We start from the raw sequence: 21,310 nt of genomic DNA, 5'->3' as shown, positions 1-21,310 counted from the left end.
ACTTCAAAAACACACATACATTCATCAAGTTCCTAAGGTGATTTTAATCCATACAATGATATGGCGAAGTCACTATAATTCCTGTTATTTTATAAATGAGAAAGCTCCAGTTCCAGGAGATTAAGTATCATGCCTTAAAGAGTCAAGGAAATCATGGACATGAGTCTGTCTGACACAAAGCCCATTGTCTTTTCACTTCATCATGTTGCCTGGATATATGTGATAGGCTCATCATAGAACAACACTTGTGTTACTGTGGCTACCCTGTAACACCTTCTTAAGTGTGGGCTGGACTTTATGATTCTTTTCTAAAAACTTAGAATGTAGCAGAAGTAAGGACTGTCATCCTCTAATATTAGGTTATAAAAAAGACTGTGGCTTTTTTTTTTTTTTTTTTTGCTGTGGGTGTTCTCTCTCACTTTGTTTTGAATTACACAATTCTGAAAGCAACCGGCTGCATATCATGACAAAGCTCTAGGAATTAACTCAGAAGGGTGATATTCTGAGGCCTGCTAACAGACGAGTCAGCATGGAAGCACATTCTCTCCTAGTTAAACTTTGGAATAACTTCAGTGCTATCCTTGATTGAGACCTCTTGAGAAAGCCTGAGTCAGAACCATCCAGCTAAGCTTCTCCCAGATTCCTGACCCACTGAAACTGTTAGATAACAAGTATGCTGCTTTAAGCTTCTAAATTTGAGGTAATTTGTTATATAGCAATGCATAATGACTCAAAAATACATAGTGAATAAATAAATGAATGGATAGATAGATGAATAAATAACTGGGTTTATTTGAGTAATGTATCTAGATCTATCTGACATCAGTTACATAAGAAAATGAAAATTCATTAAAGAGAAAAACAAATAACTAGGAAATAGTATTTTATCTAACTTTTGTGATTTGATTGCCTATAGATATAATAAAGTAATTGCATAAAGAATGAGATTAGGTTTAATAGACCAGGAAAGAAGGAAAGTTTTTAAACAGAAATTATTATAAATAGGTTTTCCAAGGAAGATTTTCAAACTCAGACAGCCTTTCTTCCATCTAGAATGGTTTAAGTCTGATGCCTGAGGGCTAGGTTAGAGGAGGTGCTTCTTACCCTTTGATCTTATGATAATTAGTTCCTATGGGGCCCCATGAGGTATATGTCCCATCCTAGGTACTACTTGAAAGCTAATTTAGACATGATCCTTTCGATATGATACAGAGATACTCTATACATATTAATTTTTTAAAAAATCTTTATAATTCATTTCATTTTGGTTTCTTGTTTTTATGAATTTACTGCACAAATTGTCTATACAACTCATTTGGCAATCAATCATGCACAAGCTAGTGACATTTCTTGAATTGTTGTTTTATTGATATTTAATACTTTAGGAAACCTTTCTCATTCATTATTTCTTAATATGCAGCTCTGAATTTTTAGCTATACCAAGCCATGCTGTCAAAGATACAGGCAGTGAATCCTAAACATTTTTTATATAATGACCATAAAAATACCCATTTCACTATCACATTTTAGCTCTACTATGCATCTGTGAAATATATCTTTGAAATCCAGGTCTCACATTTATATTCTTTCCTAATCTTTCAATTACACTCACCTATAGACTCCTAGGTTATTCCTCATTCCTGGAACATTTGGATCATGGCTTATGGTCATGACTTTCCCTGATTTCAATATTCACGCTGCTGTGGAAATGTAATTAGAAATTAAGTCTTCTACCGACCCAAGAAACTTCTCTATATAGTTAGTGGAAAAGAATATGGATGGATGTGGTGAGCATTGTGGAGGGGAAGGGGATACCTCTAACCCTAGCTAGGGAGAGGTAATGATATAAAATGCAACCAAACTGTTAAAAATATATATATATATAGTTTTATTATTGAATAAGCATTAAACCGGAATGTGATATGTGATGAACATCATAGACAATCCCTAAGAAATTTCTAAAACAATTTCTCACCCTTTTAGTTAAGCAGATACAACTGATTACATACATATTTTCAAGAAAAACAATTAACTAGCCCTCAAGTAAGAGGACTTGACCATTCATCACACATGGTTTAGCCTAGATTCACCTAATAATTGGAATGATCATCTGTGTTTGTTAATTGGCTTTATACACAAGAAAAACAAATTTGTTTTACAACTGGGAGCAAAACACCTACGAAATTAGGCTCCTACCCTCCCAAGGGAACAGGGAGATTGGGATGCTCTCTCTCTTGATGTTTACTTTTCAAAGAGATGGCCCCAAGGTTCTTGAGAAAGACATTTCTGGATCATAAAGCTGACAAGAGGCTTATAGAGTTTCTAAAAAGATTTATTTGCATTTCAAAGAGACAGAGAAAAAATTTACAATTATAAGCTTTATAAAGTAAAGGCTCTAAGAAAAGTGATAGGGGAAAAGTTTGTTCCCTTATTTTCAAAAGGGAGAATTAAGCCTCTCATTTTTATTTTTTGTTTTTCCTTACAGTGCAGATAATCCCTCCAACATGTTAGCTTCTCTGAATATGTCCAACTACCACAGCTATTGATTCCTAGAGTTACAGCTTTAGTCTCATACTTACCTAACTGTAAAGTCTGTATGTTCTCAATATCAAGCATCCATTCAACAGTCACCTTCAATTTCCCAACTCACTCCTTCATGCACTCCAATTACAAAGCATCTGTCTCTACCAGTCCATTGATTTATCCTTCATCCTCATTATATCCTCTTCTTCCTGATTTATCAAGCTTTGATTCTATGGCCAATCATTAAAACCATTCCAATGTAAATGTTCTATTTTTTTTTTCCATTGTGAAACTTTTATTGCATTAAGCTGCTGAAATGTTGTGTTTTTTTCCTAACTCCCTTTTCTTTAGAGACAGAGATTTTCGCTAAAGTCCAATCCTCTGTTTTCCTCACATACATCCATGGCAGCTGAATGTGGCAGGAGAGAAACACTAATCCATACTGGCTGGTCTCATTTCAAATTCATGACCATTGCCCTCTAAGGGACCTCGGTACTGCCTTGCAATCCTATTACATGTCTCTAATCCATTCAATATCCTTTCCTATACAAGCATTTTACACTTTCTTCTATTTCAACAACTTTTCCCATTCATTTTTTTTATTTTACTAAGGAAATAGAATAATCATCAGAAAACTGTCATATGCTACTCCATCTACTAAGCTACCTGCATTTTTACAAATGTATTTTTTCTCTCTTCTGGTTACTGTGAAAGTATGTTCAATGTTCTTTTCAAAGGCTGTCAACTCCACCTATGTAATTGATCCATTTCCTCTTGCCTAGTTAATAGCATCAACCCAGAATTTATTCCCCCCTTCTGCATTTACGTCAGCATTTAAACTTGCTGTAATAAATGCGTATCTTAAAACAGGCAATATGCAAAATAAAAAACCAAAACCATCGCTCTTTTAGCCACATTCTCTTAAATTATTCTCCTATTTTTTGATCCCTAGTAAGTTAAACTCTTTGAGTTATATATTCTTATTGCCTCCTGTTCCTCTCATCTTTTTTTTCTTCATATATATCAATAGGCTTTTTTCCCCCCTCACCATTCTAAGCAGTACTTGCCAAGGCTATTAATGATCTGATTTTATAAAAATCTCTCTGTTAGCAATAGTCTCCAGAATGATCTCCCCATGCCAATGACTTTGGTTTAATTCCACCAATATCGTATCATCTCATTCACAATAAAAGCAAAAGGCTTTACAATGACCTACAAGGCCCTACATACAATACTTTGCACCGGACTCTCCCGCACACACATCATACATCTACCAGAATCATTGCCATTTATCTCTCTGCACTCACCTACTACCTCTCTCTTACTCATTCCACCTAGTCACACTGATTTTCCTGCACACACTGAGTAATATGCTGCATCAGGATTTCTACATTTAGTATCTTCTGTAACTATTATTTTTCTCTATGTCTGTATTATTCATTACTGTATTTCCTTAAGGCCCTAGCTTAAATTTAGTCTTATCAATGAAGACTTTACTGAGCATTCTAAAAACAAACAAACAAACAGAAAACAACAAAAGAAAAACAAAACAAAAAACCCTTCTTTCCCCCCCTCTCTGATACTCTTACCCTCCTTTTATTGTGAGTAATGATGACCAGATATGCTTGTTTCTCTTTGGGCCCCACCACCTACACTAGTATAGAAGTACTATCTGGCAGAGATGTTTCTATTTTTTTCCTATTCTGCCTTCCTGGAACACTGACACAGAGAGGGTACTTAACAATCATTTGATGAATTAGTTAATGTTAAGCCATTTATAACACCTTACACTGTAAAATATATTCAGTTATTTTTCTTCATCTAATCAAATGGTACAAAAACTATTAATTTTAGAAATCTATAGAATTTTCACATTAATAGAAAGGCACTTACTTATTTAGCAATCACTCACTTAGCATATAAGCTTAGTGAAAGCACAGCCATTCCCTTGTATTTTTCATTATGTCCCAGATTATCTATCTCTAGGTTTTTATTCAATATGTGCTCAATAGAAAATGGTGATTTTTGTGTTAAATTTTAGTTTCTTTTCTTAATTTAGTGATAACATACCTAGAAAATTAAACTCATTCTTTAAAACATCATTTTCTATATTTCTCACAAGTCAAGCAATATAATGGCTCCATTAAGATATATTTATGCTATTTAATAGCTTCCACAATAGATCTTGTTCTTCTTCAAAACTATCTGACATCATTTTTAACATTCTCGTTGGAATCTAGTCAAACTATATTCCTCAATGCCCTAAATATGCTGTGCTGTGCTTGCTAACTCTACTAGTTAATATATTCCTATAGTTCCAGAATTAACACTTGCCTTCTATTGTCCTACATCTGCTGCACCCTTCAAGGGCCATACTGGCATCAAAGTTTTTCGCAATTATACCATTCTCCATGAATCTAGCGCTTCTCTAAGCACCTATTATTCTTGCAGTTAGAGTATGTGCAGCAATAATTTTTCTTTATTTTTTGTTTTTTTTTGTAATTGTAGAATTATGTATATAAATATTGACCCTCTAAATGGAGAGTCTTCACTTTGTGTTTTTCCACTAAACCTAGTATTACACTGAACACATAGTAAAGTTTAATAAATTGACTAAATTATCATTGAAATACTATCGCTAAATTATAATAAATGGTTGAATAGTAACTCAAAGTGAAACTTCTTATTCCATCAACATATAAAATTATTTTGATTGTGACTCTTTATGTTAATTCAAAATTTTAGCTAGAGCATAAAATGGAAAATAAAGAAAAGATACTAAATTTATCCTCATTCCAAATTAAATGAGATACTCTTTCCAGTGGAATTGGGAAATTTTTCATACAATCCAATCTAACCTATGTAGGCAAAAAATTAGATAACTGAAAAAAATGTTAAGTAAAATTTACTGGATTTTTGGTTTTATGGGGAATACTGTAGAATTTCCTCGTGGAGAAAAGGAGGAACGATCTTTCCAAAGCCTCGTTGTTGAGAGACTGAAGGAATGTAAAAGATGGAGAAAGAAATATTTCATCTGAAATCAGATAAGCCCAGGCTGGTGTTGCCACAAAAGTAAGGCATGATTATAAAATGTTTGCAAGAGCTTAATATTTAAATTCTGGAAGTCGTGCAGTGTGTAATGATTTTTCTGTCAGTGACAGCTGACATATTACCACATATTACCTTGGTCCCTTAAGATTCGAATGGAGTATATGTAGAAACCGGCTATATGGCACTTGATATTACCTATGCAGATAAAGGGAAATGATTGCTATTCAATAATGGTGTTGAGTCATTTGATTTTCTATATGAAAAAATATATATATACATAAATGAAAATATATATACCCTCTAGGTTTGTGTAAGTAAACTCTATGAATGTTTGTACAATGAGGAAAAAATCACCTAATGATGCATTTCTTAGAATGTATCCCCATTTTTAAGTGAGGCATGACTGTATATATAAATATAACAAATGTTGTGTTCTTCTTACCTACCCAAAGGATTCCAAAATTGGAAAACAATACAGAGATGCTGCTGATGCCTGGCTGGGGAGAAAGGACAATAGAGAAAGCATGCATTTCCACTTTTTAGCATGGCAATTATTCGTGAATTCTTCGTAACCAGATGGACACAGCAGACGTTATCTAGGCTTGGGCCCAGTGGAGGTCAAAGGAGTCAGGCTGAAGGAAAATCGCAATAAGACAGAGAACACAGCACTCATGTCAGGACTTTGCAGTGTATACATACTCCTGGGGACTTTTGAAGAAAGTAACAACTTAAACTACATGAAAGAGACATTTAAATGAACACTATGAAAAAAAAAGACAAAAAAAAAAAGAAAGAAAGAAAAGAAAAGCATTAAAAACCAGTCATCAATGGCAAAAACAAAGTTTAGTAAGAGGAGGAACTAAGACAATATTTTGGAGAGAAATTTTCAGTTTCTGAATATTTTTTGATAATTTTAACACATCTGCATGTTTTCCCAGTACAAAGTAATTTTTAACACAGCATGGAAGTAGACTCAACATTTTATTTTCACATTAGAAGAGGTTGATGCTAAGACTAATATGCATGACAAGTTAAAAAATGATTCTGTAAGTATTTGAAATTAAAATGATGGCTCTGGTGATTTGACTTTAATATATTTGTATTCTGATTTCTAAGCAGCAAAGATGTGTACTAAATTCAAAAGGGAGAAAAAACACAAAAAAACGATTACCAACTTAATATCTCTTAGTAATATTTACAATGTTATAATAAACATAGCAATCTTGAATAATAATATAAAGTCATTTTATAATAATATTTGGTAAAATATAAATTGTTCATGATCTCCAAGCTGAATCATAAGTGATCGTTAATTTAAGCTAATAGTTGGCTTGCTTTTTTCTCAAATATAAATTGCCTATGGGGTTCTATTAAATTTGCTTAATTTCAGAATTGTCCTTGACATTGATCTAAGTTGCAATAAACTCTAGCCAAGATTTTACCAATGATGGGGAAAAGTAAGTTCAAAGGAGAAAGTGAATGCAAGCAATTTCTTTTCCCTGTCATTATAAGCTGACTCACAAGAAAACCAATCTTCAGGAAGTGACTCCTCCACCTTGACAATGAGTAGTCAGGCAATTCCAGTATATTCCTTCTTTTTGCTAAAATGTCTTTCCACCTTGATAATTTCACTTTATTCTTTGAAACCAAACTGTGCAAGTCTGAGAAAATCAAAGTGCAACGTATTCTGTTGGCTGCCGTTCTTCTCAGACTGATTAAATCTAGAGTTGACTGCTACAGGGTGTGTTTCATTATTACCTTTAAGGAATTAATTGATTTCTTGATGTCCACTCTTCTTCCACAATACAAATAAGATTTAACTTTTTGTCACATCCACACACTGAAGGGGTGATACACATCTCGGAGATGTTTTTCTGTAGGATGCATTGTTACCTGGCTAGTGTCCCAATCTCATACCACACATAAAAACAAGAATAACACCATTGCTTCCAAAATACTTAGGTCTAAAGTGGTCCTGGCTGTCTTATATGCTAGAAAGTCAGCCAAATGCTGTGCTGATGTTCCTATCATGGTGTGTCATCACCTTGTTTAATATTAGATCAAAGGCTGCTGAAGTAGCTAAATTAGATTAGCTATTTTGCCTTCTGCCATCATCAATACCATTTGGCACCAAATGCGGTTTTGTGGAGTGTAGTGACTTAAAAATCTTTCTCTCTCTCTTGTCTTTAATTACAGATTATAATTGAAAAAATTTTATAAATTAATGTAGGTCATTTGTGTCTTCCTATGTGGTATCCATTAGGGGTTCAAACATGAAATTTGCTGGAGAAATAGTATACCACTTGGATTCAAGGTCCCCATCATTAAAGATTATACATAGGTTGTGAGCAATCCTATGACTCTTATGGCCAAGACCATGTTATATTATTTTTTTGCCAGGACTAAGCAACTGTGCATCAGTTCAAGCTGAAAAGAAACTGTTGGCTGGCTTTTTGAAAGCATTTTAAATTCCCAAGTGTTTTTCTTTTTCAAGAAGAAACTTATCTCTGCTTGGGTGAAAAAATATGAGAACATTCAGGGTTGGTTACACAAGATTGAATGGAGCAATAGTAGAATGGTTACATTGAATTGGAAAATGATTCTGACATGTTTCCATTCATATGGGCTCAATCAGGCAGTACCTGAAAGTCTCTGGACAACCATACCAATGTCAAAAATGCTTAGCCAAGTCAGGAAGCATGGCAAGAACTCTTCATGATGGTTTCTCCCTGTAGATATTCAGTCTCCTTAATGGACACCTACTTAAATGTGTGTCTCTAGAGTCAAATTTCTATCTCAGAAGCACCAGTAAGCAAAAGTTTATGATATACAAAAGAGATGAGGAATTAGAATTTGTGGTTTAATTTCAATTATAACCTTTCAGAGAAGTTAGTGAGTAGGAGGGCCTGCAACAAGCCACAAGAAGAATAATTTTAGAATCACTATTCTTAAGCACAAGAGTTCTAGACGGGGAGCCTGGGAACTTGATTAAATTAGATATCATTAGAGGAGATGAATAATACTTCACATTTCAGATCTGGAGTTTATAACAAGCTAGGACATCTGGACACGAGCTGAAACTATAGAGCAGAACTCAACTTTTAACCTTTTTGAATTAGTGCTTTGGTACTACCCCACTGTTTATTCTCTTGCCTGTCTTGCTCTCCTAGGCTCTAGAAGGGATGAAATCTTTCAAGTGCTTGAGAGTATGGTTCAAGGTAAGAGAGAATAAGATACCACATCTTATTTACTGCTGTATCCCAGAGCCTAGCACATGGAAGATACTCAGAAATGGCACAAAGAATAAAAAACATACTTTCACTTCCAATCTCCAAGTTGATTAACAACTTTTGTAAGACTCAGTTTCCCTCTCATGTAAACTGAGAATAATACTGGTACATATGTTGTGTAGTCATTTCAAGAACTAAAAAAGATAATGCACATAAGCACATTCGAGTTCTAAAGCTTGACATATACATAGGGTTTACATATTTGAACAATGTCTTCACGTAGTAAAGATTTCCAAAATTAATATTGGTTTCCTGAAGTGTCATTTGTACAAATGGAATCTTAAACTTGTTTGAAATTAATGTGTAGTTATTTTTCTTTTCAATAAACTTATAGAAGAAGGAAATATTTTCAAGAACCTCTAATTGAAAATCAAGGACTCTCATTTTATAACTTAAAGTTTAATGATCATATAATAAATATCTAGGTATCTATTAATTATTACATTTATATATTTTCATCATCACCTTTTCCACACAAAGAACACCAAGTACAGCATTGGTATCATTTAACACTGACTTCTTAACAACTATAGGATACCTCCCAGTGATGATCAGAGCTGTCAATCATTTATCATGTATTCTTGGAGGAAACTTTGAAATATAACAAAGCTATGATGAGGTTTAAGGACTTAAATTATGTCAATCAAATTTTGGGGGTGAGCTATATTATGAAATAGCTTTTCATACTAACAAATCTAAAATATGTGTATGAAATTCATGATCATCGTTAATTCCTCAAACTCTATCTCAAGTCTCTTATGTTTGGATTTGGTTGGGGTAAGGGACAAGAAGCAGAACTTTTTTCATTTGTTTCATACCAGCTTCTAAACTTGCATTTCTTGCCCTTCAAAAACAGCTTGCTCTTCCCATATTTTGGAGAATTCTTTTTTTTTTTTTTTAATTTTTTTTTATTTTGGCATATTATGGGGGTACAGATTTTAAGGCTTCAATAAATGCCCATTTCCCCCCCTCCCCCCAAAAGTCTGAGCCTCCATCATGACCATCCCCCAGATGGTGCACATCTCACTCATTATGTATGTATATACCCGCCCCCCTCCCCCCTCCCACCTGCCCAATACCCTATTACTGTATACCTATGTGTCCACTTAGGTGCTACTCAGTTAATACCAGTTTGCTGGAGAATATATCTGGTGCTTGTTTTTCCATTCTTGGGATACTTCACTTAGTAGTATGGGTTCCAGCTCTAACCAGGAAAATATAAGATGTGCTATATCACCGTTGTTTCTTAGAGCTGAATAGTACTCCATGGTATACATATACCACATTTTATTAATCCGTTCTTGGATTGATGGGCACTTGGGCTGTTTCCACAGCCTTGCAATTATGAATTGTGCTGCTATAAACATTCGAGTGCAGGTGTCTTTTTTGTAGAGTGTCACTGGATCATTTGGGTAGATGCCCAGCAATGGGATTGCTGGATCAAATGGTAGATTCACTTGTATCGCTTTAAGGTATCTCCATATTGCTTTCCACAGAGGTTGAACTAGTTTGCAGTCCCACCAGCAGTGTAGGAGTGTTCCTGTCTGTCCGCAACCACGCCAGCATTTATTGTTTGGAGATTTTTTGATAAAGGCCATTCTCACTGGGGTTAAGTGATATCTCATTGTGGTTTTGATTTGCATTTCCCTGATGATTAGAGATGTTGAGCATTTCTTCATATGTTTGTTGGCCATTCTTCTGTCTTCTTTAGAAAGATTTCTGTTCAAGTCCTTTGCCCACTTTTTAATGGGGTTATTTGATTTTTTCTTCCTAATTTTCGTGAGTTCTAAGTATATTCTAGTTATCAGTCCCTTATCGGATGCATAGGATGCAAAAATTTTCTCCCATTCTGTAGGTTGTCTGTTTACTTTCATGACTATTTCTTTGGCTGTGCAGAAGCTTTGTAGTTTGATCATGTCCCATTTATTTATTTTTGTTGCTGCTGTGATTGCCTTTGGGGACTTCTTCATAAACTCTTTGCCCAGGCCGATGTCTAGGAGAGTGTTTCCAACTTTTTCCTCTAGAGTTCTAATAGTTTCATATCTTAGGTTTAAGTCTGTTATCCAGCGTGAGTTGGTTTTTGTGAGAGGTGAAAGGTGTGGGTCCTGTTTTAGCCTTCTACAGGTGGCTATCCAGTTTTCCCAGCACCATTTATTGAAGAGAGATTCTTTTCCCCAGCGTATGTTTTTGTCTGCTTTGTCAAAGATGAGATGGCTATATGAGGATGGTTTTATATCAGGATTCTCACATCTGTTCCACTGGTCAATATTCCTGTTTTTGTGCCAATACCATATTGTTTTAATTACTACAGCTTTGTAGTATAGTTTGATATCTGGCATATTAATGCCTCCCATTTTGTTTTTGTTGCCTAGAATTGCTCTTGATATTCGGGGTCTTCTTTGGTTCCATACGAAGCGTAAAATTATTTTTTCTATATCTGTGAAGAATGCTGATGGGATTTTAATAGGTATTGCATTGAATCTGTAGATCAGTTTGGGTAGTATAGACATTTTGATGATATTGAGTCTGCCGATCCACAAGCATGGTATGGATTTCCATCTGTTTACATCCTCTGCTATTTCCTTCCTCAGTGTTTCATAGTTCTCCCTGTAGAGGTCTTTTACCTCTTTGGTTAAATATATTCCTAGGTACTTTAATTTCTTTGTTGCTATTGTGAAGGGAATTGAGTCTTTGATTTGGTTCTCAATTAGATTGTTGTTGGCATATATGAATGCCTCTGATTTCTGTGTATTAATTTTGTATCCTGAGACTTTACTAAATTCATTGATCAGTTCCAGGAGTTTCTTGGTTGAATCCTTGGGGTTTTCTAGATACAATATCATATCATCAGCAAACAGTGAAAGTTTGATCTCTTCTGCCCCTATTTGGATACCTTTGATTCCATTTTCCTGTCTGATTGCTGTAGCCAAGACTTCCAGCACTATGTTGAACAGAAGTGGAGATAGTGGGCAGCCTTGTCTGGTTCCAGTTCTAAGTGGGAATGATTTCAATCTTTCCCCATTCAGTATGATGTTGGCTATGGGTCTGTCATATATGGCTTGTATCATTTTTAGGTATGTCCCTTCTATGCCTATTTTCTTAAGTGTTCGTATCATGAAAGGGTGTTGAATTTTGTCAAAAGCTTTTTCTGCATCTATTGAAAGAATCATGTGGTCTTTGTTTTTGCTTCTGTTTATGTGGTGAATTGCATTTATAGATTTACGTATGTTGAACCATCCCTGCATCCCTGGGATGAAGCCCACTTGGTCGTGGTGGATTATTTTTTTGATAAGTGTCTGGATTCGGTTAGCTAAGATTTTGTTGAAAATTTTTGCATCTATATTCATTAGGGATATTGGTCTGTAGTTTTCTTTTTTTGTTGCATCCTTTCCTGGTTTTGGTATCAGAGTAATATTCGCTTCATAAAAGGTGTCGGAGAGGTTTCCGTTCTTCTCGATGTTGTGGAATAGTTTCTGCAGGATAGGTACTAGTTCTTCTTTGTAAGTATGGTAAAATTCAGGTGTGAAGCCATCTGGACCGGGACTTTTCTTTTTAGGGAGATTTTTAATTGCTGTTTCTATTTCAGCTGTTGAGATTGGTCTGTTCAGGGAATCTATTTCTTCCTGGTTGAGCCTAGGGAGGCTGTGTGTTTCTGGAAATTTGTCCATTTCCTCCACATTTTCCAGTTTGTGTGCATAAAGATTTTTGTAGTATTCATAAATTGTATCTTGTATCTCTTTGGGATCAGTTGTGATATCTCCTTTTTTATTCCTGATGGAGCTTATTAGAGATTTCTCTTTTCTGCTTTTCGTTAGCTTAGCCAATGGTGTGTCAATTTTGTTTATTTTTTCAAAGAACCAACTTTTTGTTTTATTAATCTCCTGAATAGCTTTCCTGTTTTCAATTTCGTTTAGTTCTGATTTGATCTTGTTGATCTCACTTCTTCTGCTGGGTTTGGGGTTGGTCTGTTCTTCTTTTTCTAGCTCTTTGAGTCGTTTCATTAGATTGTCTGTTTGTGATCTTCTTGTCTTTTGGTTATAGGCGTTTATGGAGATAAACTTTCCTCTCAGAACTGCTTTAGCTGTGTCCCAGAGGAGTTGATAACTTGTCTCTCCATTGTCGTTTTCTTCATAGAATTTTTTTATTTCCGTCTTGATTTCTTCATTTACGAAGTAATCATTTAGTAGGAGGTTGTTTAATTTCCACATTTTTGTGTAGAAATGTGAGTTTCTGTTAGGGTTGATTTCTAGTTTTATTCCACTGTGATCTGAGAAGGTACATGGTATGATTTCTATTTTTTTAAATTTCTTGAGATTTTCTTTGTGTCCTAGGATATGGTCAATCTTAGAGAATGTCCCGTGAGCTGATGAGAAGAACGTATATTCAGTGGATTTTGGGTAGAATGTTCTGTAGATGTCTGTCAGACCCAATTGTTCTAGAGTTTTGTTTAAGTCCATTATTTCTTTATTAATTTTCTGTTTGGAGGATCTGTCTCATGCCGTCAGTGGGGTGTTGAAATCTCCGGCGATTATGGAGTTGCTATTAATCCATTTGCTTAGCTCCAGTAAGGTTTGCTTTATGAATCTGGGTGCACCTAAGTTGGGTGCATATATATTTAAAATTGTTATCTCTTCTTGTTGGACTGTGCCCTTCACCATTATATAATGACCTTCTTTGTCTTTTACTACTTTTGTTGGTTTAAAAACTAAATCGTCTGAAATTAGAACTGCCACACCAGCCTTCTTTTGGCTTCTATTTGCTTGGAATATTGATCTCCACCCTTTTATTTTTAGTCTATATGCATCCTTACAGGTTAGATGTGTTTCCTGAAGACAGCATATACTTGGCCTGTATTTTTTTATCCATTCAGCCAGCCTATGTCTCTTGAGTGGAGAGTTTAAGCCATTCACATTTATTGAGAGAACTGATAGGTAAGGTAGATTACTGATCATTCTGTTGGGTTGGATGTTGTTGCTATGATTTCTGTCTTGAGCCATTGTAATATCTGGCCTTTAATATCTTTGGGTTTTGGTTGTTTTTATATTCGTGGGTTATTATTATGATGTTCCGTGCATAACGCTGTTTTAAGTACTTCTTGTAGGGCTGGTCTTGTCTTGGTGAATTCTCTGAGCCTTTGCTTATCTGAGAATGTTTTTATTTCTCCTTCATATACGAAGCTTAGTTTTGCAGGGAATAATATTCTAGGCTGGGCATTGTTTTGTTTCAAAAGAGTGAGAATGGGGCCCCAGTCTCTCCTTGCTTGTAAAGTCTCATTAGAGAAGTCTGATGTTATTCAAATTGGCTTTCCCTTGTATGTTACTTGCTTCTTTTGTCTTACAGCTCTTAGAAGGGCCCCTTAGTTGATACTTTGGTTAGTCTGATGACTGCATGTCGTGACGTCTTCCTGTTTGCGTTGAATCTCTCAGGGGTCCTCTGAGCTTCTTGAACTTGTATATCAAGATTTTGAGCAAGGCCTGGGAAATTTTCCTCTTTTATATCTTCAAACAGCTTGTCCAACCCTTGAGTGTTGTCTTCTTCCCCTTCTTGTAACCCTATGACCCTCACATTAGGTTTCTTCACATAATCCCACAGCTCTTGTAGGCTTTGCTCTTTTCTCTTGTTTCTCTGCTCTATTTCTGTGACTGATTTATTTAATTGGAGGGTGTTATCTTCAAGCTCTGAGATTCTTTCTTCTGTTTGATCTACCCTGTTCTTGAGACTTTCCACTGTATTTTGTAGTTCCTTGAATTGATTCTTCATTTCCAGGAGTTCGGTTATACTTTTCTTCAATGTGTCTATTTCTTTTCTCATATCCTGGAGACTTTTTGTGGTTTCTTGGTGTTGGTTATTGAGTTGTTGTTGCAGCTGGGTGAGTGTTCTTATGTTCCACATACGAAATTCCTCTTCTGTCATATTGGTTGCCTGATTTTGGTCGGTGTCCGTTTCTAGGGGGCTGGTGCTCCTCTTTGGGGGTGTGTTTTCCGTTTGGTTCTTCATATTTCCTGAGTTCTTACGCTGATTTCTTCCCATGTCGATCAGTTGTTGTTTCTTTCCTTAGGTTATTGTTTGGGTATTCACACACCTTGTTTAGTTTCTGAGGCGTTAGGTGGTGCCTGTGGGTGAAATTGGACCACTCCCTGTATATTGAGTCAGTGGGTGCCGTGGAAAGGCTGTGCAAGATGCCGTCCCTGTCAGTAGGTGGCGTTTGCTTGGAGGAACAGGCTATGGTGTTGATTTTGAGTCCTGTTATCAGCTCTCATTCTGGGCGGAGCTGGGTTGGGTAAGCCTGCCCTCAGGCCGTTAGCAGGGGTCAAAGTTCTGTTCTCTGCTTCCAGGGAAAGCTGTCAGGGCGGGGCTGGAATGGTCCTGCTCAGCCAGAAAGTCTGGGTGTGGGGGTGGGGCTGTCTGAGACCCGCAGTCTGCAGCAGGCCTGGCTTCTTTCCACCCTCCCCAACTCCGCAGCTACTTCTGGGCCTCTGCCAGCAGGCCAGACCACAAGCCACCAGGCCTCCCCGGACTGTGATGCCGGCGGGGAGGTTCCCTGCACAGGAACTCCACCTGGGTTGGGCGCACGGCCTCCTCCTGGGAGGAGGGTTGCCCTCTAGGACGCCGATCCGCCCCTGGAGGCACACAGACCTCAGTAGGTTGTTCACGTATAAACCTTCTGTGCCCCGGGCAATGCTAGCCCTTGGTGCAGGGGATCTGGTCTGCAGGTCCGACCTCTGGGTCCCAGAATTCAAACTGTATTCCCACCAGGGAGAGGATTTCTGGTCCTAATTCACCCACAGGGAGCCCAAGCTGGGTCTATGTCTCTCAGCCTCTGAGTCGGCACCGTTTTCCTGGGAACACGGTGCCAGCAGCACCTGGGAGGGCGGGCGGGGTCCCAAACGGGAAGGTCCCGTTCCCTGGAGGTGCCTCCGGCTGGTGGCTGTATTGTCTCTCTGGGCAGCCGTGGGTAGGGTCGGCGGAAGGGAGGGGGAGGCAATATGGTGCCTGCCGCGCGGCTCGGGTCCGTGCACACGGAGGTGCCCGGAGGAAGTTGGGAACCTGGTGCCACGTCTGCTACAGGCTCACCGTTGGCAGGTGGCGGCAGTCTCTGGGCTGGTGTCCGCAGGTCTCTCCACCCGCTGGGGAGCCCACCAGCAGTCCCGAATGCAGGGGAGGGGAAACGGCAAATCCACCTACCCTTGCCGCTGGTCTCCGGGCTGCTCCTGTGGTCTCAGCCTCCAGTTCTCCTCCGCAGCCTCCTCCCTTGGAGTCTCCCGGGTCTCAGGTACCCCTCCTTCCGGCCTTTGTCCGCTGTATGCTCGTCTTCTTGCTTCTTTCCTCTAGTTTCTGCTAGAATCTGTCTTTTCTGCAGAGACCCTCTGTCTGGCGGTGTTATTCGTCCGCCATCTTGCTCCGCCCCCCGAGAATTCTTTTTTTATCCCCTTAATTTGTATGGGGGAAAGCGAAGAATGCAATAGTTTAAATTTGCTTATTATGCTTCTTCGAACATACTGTCTATGTCATGATTCTTTTACTTCCTTTCAAGAAACCTATGCTTTCTAAACTCAAAGCTTAGTGGTGGGAAATGACTATTTTTTTTTGTCCTGTGCTTTCTTCTAATAAATCCCCTTATTAAAGAAAGAAGTGTGAAATAGACTAGTTATTTCATGAGAAGAAAGAAGGCGAACTTAAACAAGAAATCCTGAGATTATGAATATTTCTAGCATATTAGCTAGCTATTCTTGAGAGACTGAGAAAAATTTTGATGACATTTCATCCTCAAAAAAAATGCTTACTGAACTGAATAATACCTTTATGTTGTAGATTTTATTAATATAATAAAATGTATTTAAAAGCTCCTTCCTATTTGCTATCATAATATATTGATGTGCTCTTCCTTCTAAATTTATTAAATAAGAGTTAATTTAAAGGTTTAAAGTACCTATTTTGTCCAACAAAAAATGAAGTCAGTAGGGAACTCATAAATTGCTGAGTATAAATTACTACCGCTGAGGGCAACTGTTACCTAATATTTTTTCTTTAAGGAGGATTTAATTCTACTTACATGCATATGTATTTCACACAAATTCTTTTCCCCAACCTTTGTATAATCTGCATGTCATTTGTTTACAATTATTCCCTTTTGTAATAAATACAAATCACAAATAAGCAAAGATTAAAGAATAAGAAATTTCTGCATTAATTTAGCACAAGTTATGAGTTACACTAGAAAGTGTATATATATATATATATATGTGTGTGTTTGTGTATATATATACATATATTTAATGTCTGGAGCTACTTTTTTATTTGTTTATTTATTTATTTTATTTCAGAGTATTACAGGTCTAAAACTCTTTGGTTACATAAATTGCCTTTGCACAAGCATGCCCATCCCCCAGATGGTACACACCACATTCGTTAGGTATGGATTTGCTTATCCACTCCTCCCCCATCCCACCTGCCCAACACCCTATGTATGTTACTTCCCATATGTGCACATTAGTGCTGATCAATTAGTACCAATTTAATGATGAATACATGTGGTGTTTGTTTTTCCATTCTTGTGATAGTTCACTTAAAGGAATGGGCTCCAGCTCCATCCAGGATAATACAATAGATAGTTCAACATTTTATTTTTATGGCTGAGCAGTACCCCATGGTATACATATACCATATTTTATTAATACACTAATGGATTGATGGGCACTTGGGTTGTTTGCACATATTTGCAGTTGTAAATTGTGCTGCTATAAACATTCGAGTCCAGATGTCTTTTTTTTGATTTTTCAATTTTTTTTATCTTTTTTATTTCAGCATATTATGGAGGTAAAAATGTTTAGGTTATGCATATTGCCCTTGCTCCTCCTCTCCCCCCGAGTCAGAACTTCAAGTGTGTCCAACCCCCAGACGGTGCGCATCATACTCATTATGTATGTATATACCCATCCCCACCTCCCCACTAACAGATGTCTCTTTTATATAATGTCTTTTGTTCCTTTGGGTAGATACCCAGTACTGGGATTGCTGGATCAAATGGTAGCTCTACTTTTATCTCTTTGAGGTATTTCCATATTACTTTCCACAGAGGTTGTACTAGTTTGATGTCCCACCAGCAGAGTATGAGTGTTCTTATCTCTTCACATCCATGCCAACATTTGTTTGTTTTGGAACTTTTTGATAAAGGCCATTTTCACTGGAGTTAAGCGATATCTCATTGTAGTTTTGATTTGCATTTCTCTGATGAATAGAGATGTGGAGCATTTTTTTCATATGTTTCTTGACCATTAGTCTATCTTCTTTTGAAAAGTTTTTGTTCATGTCTTTGCCCACTTTTTGATAGGGTTGTTTTATTTTTCTCTTGCTTATTTTCCTGAGTTCTATACAGATTCTAGTTATCAGCCCTTTAATAGATGTCTAGCATGCAAATATTTTGTCCTATTCTGTAGGTTGTCTATTTGCTCTAATGATAGCTTCTTTGGCTATGCAGAAGCTTTTTAATTTGATCAGGTCCCATTTATTTATTTTTTGTTGTTGCTATGATTGCTTTTGGAGTCTTCTTCATAAATTCTTTGCCTAGGCTTTTATCTATAAGAGTTTTTTCAACATTTTCTTCTAGTGTTATTATGGTCTACCAGCCTTAGGTCTAAATCTGTTATCAATCATGAGTTGATTTTTGTGAGTTGATAGGTGTGGATCTTGTTTCAGTATATTTTCTGAGCCTTTCATTTAGACTTTAAAGTTATTTTCAAAATCTTTAATGTATCTATGTGAAAAATGCTGAATGTACATATTTGTGTATTGCAGTAAATTTATGACTTTACCTTGAAACTGTTCTCTCAAAATGCTAAATAAAAACCAATAGAAACAGTTTTAGTGTGTATGTGTGGCTTCCATCATCAATACAACTGGTTTATGTTCCAATTTTATTTTTGTTTGTGAAAATTCAGCAACTTCATTAATCATGTTTTCTCTCTGTTTTTTCTTTATGCTTATTTTCATTAACTTTAAATTTAGAAATATTAAAGTTTTTCAAGTGGAAAATTTTAAAAATCATATGTATATATTTAAAATTCTTGGAAAATTATATTGAAATGAAAAGAGTAAAAAAGATTAATATAAAATGCAGCAGCCTCTTACTCAATCCCATTTCCAAGGTCAACTGTTCTTAATAGTTTCTATTGTGAGTTTTTGTATAAATCTAAACGGTATGTGTAACCTCTATTTCTTGATTTATCAACTGAGATATTGCTTCCTGGTTTCACATTAATACATGAGGATTTAGCTCCCACATCTATTACCTCCCTTCTCCCCACTTCCCAATTTTGATAGTTACAGTATTTAGGTTATTAGGTATGAAATGTCCCATAGCCTTAAGTACTAATTTTGACAGTTGATCTCACTGACATTTCACTTTGACACTTCTTGGTTTATTTTTGTTGTGAAGGTACATCCTCAGTCTTTCAAACACATGTTTTGGCTTGTGATTATCTTTCACATTTTTTTAAAGCATTTTTTGTGAAACCACAGATAAGTAAAAAATTCATGTTATTTTAGAATATGAGTTCCATCATGGAACCAATGCAGCGTAGACAGCTTGAAATATCAATGAAGTGTTTGGGAAGGATGTGCCTAAACAACACACAGCACATGAGTGGTTTGAGAGGTTCCATCCTGGTGATTTTAACCTTGAAATCAAACGACGTGAGCAACCTGAGACCAAGGTGAATAATGATTTGCTGAAAGCTGTAGTGAAAGTGAATGCATCTCAACATACATGAAAATTAGCAGCAAAGTTTGACGTTACTATTTCTATAGTATTAGGCCATTTCAGACAAATCAAGAAGGTAAAGAAACAGGATAGATGGGTTCCACATGAATTAAACGAGAGTCAGAAGAGAAATCATCTTGAAGCTTGCCTTTCTTTGCTGTCACAACATAAAGGTGAACCACTTCTATATCGCATATATATGATGAAAAATGGATTATTTTTAACAATTGCAAGCATTCAGTACAATGGTTAGATAAAGATGAAGTGTTGAAATTCAGTCCAAAACTGAACAGTCATCAAAAAATGCTAATGGTATCTGTTTGGTGGTCCAGTGTTGGTATTATCCACTACAGTGTCATGAAACCTGGTCATTCGATTACAGTGGATGTCTACTGCCAAGCAATTGGATGAAATAATGAGGATGCTTGAGATTAAGCAGCTGAGATTGTTCAATAGGGACAGGCCAATCCTCTTGCAAGGCAATGCTAAACCACATGTCACCCAAACAAAGCTGCTCAAACTACAGAGGCTGGACTTGGAAACTCTCTGTCATCCACCGTATTCACCAGGCCTTGCATCAACTGACTAGCACTTCTTCCATGCTTTGGAGCACTACTTGCAAGGAAACATATTCAATTCTCAACAAGCTGTGAAAAAGGCCTTTTGCAATTTCATCGCCACTTGCTTTCTAGGCTTCTTTGCTGCTCGAATAAACAAGTTACCATTAAGATGGCAAAACTGTGTTGACAGTTTAGGCATAAACTTTGATTAATTGTACCACTTCTTGTTTGAGATATAATAAACTACACTTTTAATTTGAAATAGGACATTTCATATTGAATGACCTTTAATATATCTTCTAAGAGAAGCCTTTAGAATAAATATTACATTTAAATTTACTTTTGTTCCTTCTGTCATAGGTTACTTCTTCTGGCTCATTGTTTCGCATAATATTACTTTCTTGTATCTCCTTCCATTTCTCTTCCATTGCATTTACCAATAGCATTACCTTAAGATGCTTAAATAATGACAGTAACATTGTTTATTCATCATAACTATCTTTCATTATTTTTCATAATGATAATGTAAATATTTATCTACCAAAAGCTATTATTATTGATATGAAAATATTTTACTATGTAAAGGATAACTATCTCTTCAATATTATGTATCAAATGCAATTATCACTGCACCCCTCAAGAGAAGAGGTACTAAAAGTCAAGATCAAATATTATCATCTTTTATTAGGCTTCAATTAGGCTCCAAAAATGTATCACACTTTGGTTTTTTAATATGTAACTATATTTGAATTGTTACTTCAATGTCTATACTTTGCATTTCTTGTATTTCTAATTAGTTTCTCTTAAAATATGTCTGGAAATTTTTATGTATCTTCTTTTTTCCTATGTTTTCATTTTTACTGTAATATTTTTAATCGAGTCTCTAAAATTCTTAGTGTGCACTCCTGATTTTTGCTTTATTTTTCACTGATGGCTGATTTTTTTTTTTCATGTGTAATTTTGGATTACACAGTTATCTTTAGCAGCAACTTTATTTGAGAGAATCCTGCATACATAGCTTGACTGGAGTATTTGTCCGGAAAGGATTTGGTTTGCTTCTATAGGTTCCTGAGGGTTTATCACTGGCATGTTAAATTTTCAATTTGATGATTATTGTACTTCAAAGT

Source organism: Microcebus murinus, chromosome 2, assembly GCF_040939455.1.
Source record: "Microcebus murinus isolate Inina chromosome 2, M.murinus_Inina_mat1.0, whole genome shotgun sequence".
NCBI classification, from domain to species: Eukaryota; Metazoa; Chordata; class Mammalia; order Primates; family Cheirogaleidae; genus Microcebus; species Microcebus murinus.
This window is presented reverse-complemented; position numbering follows the sequence as displayed.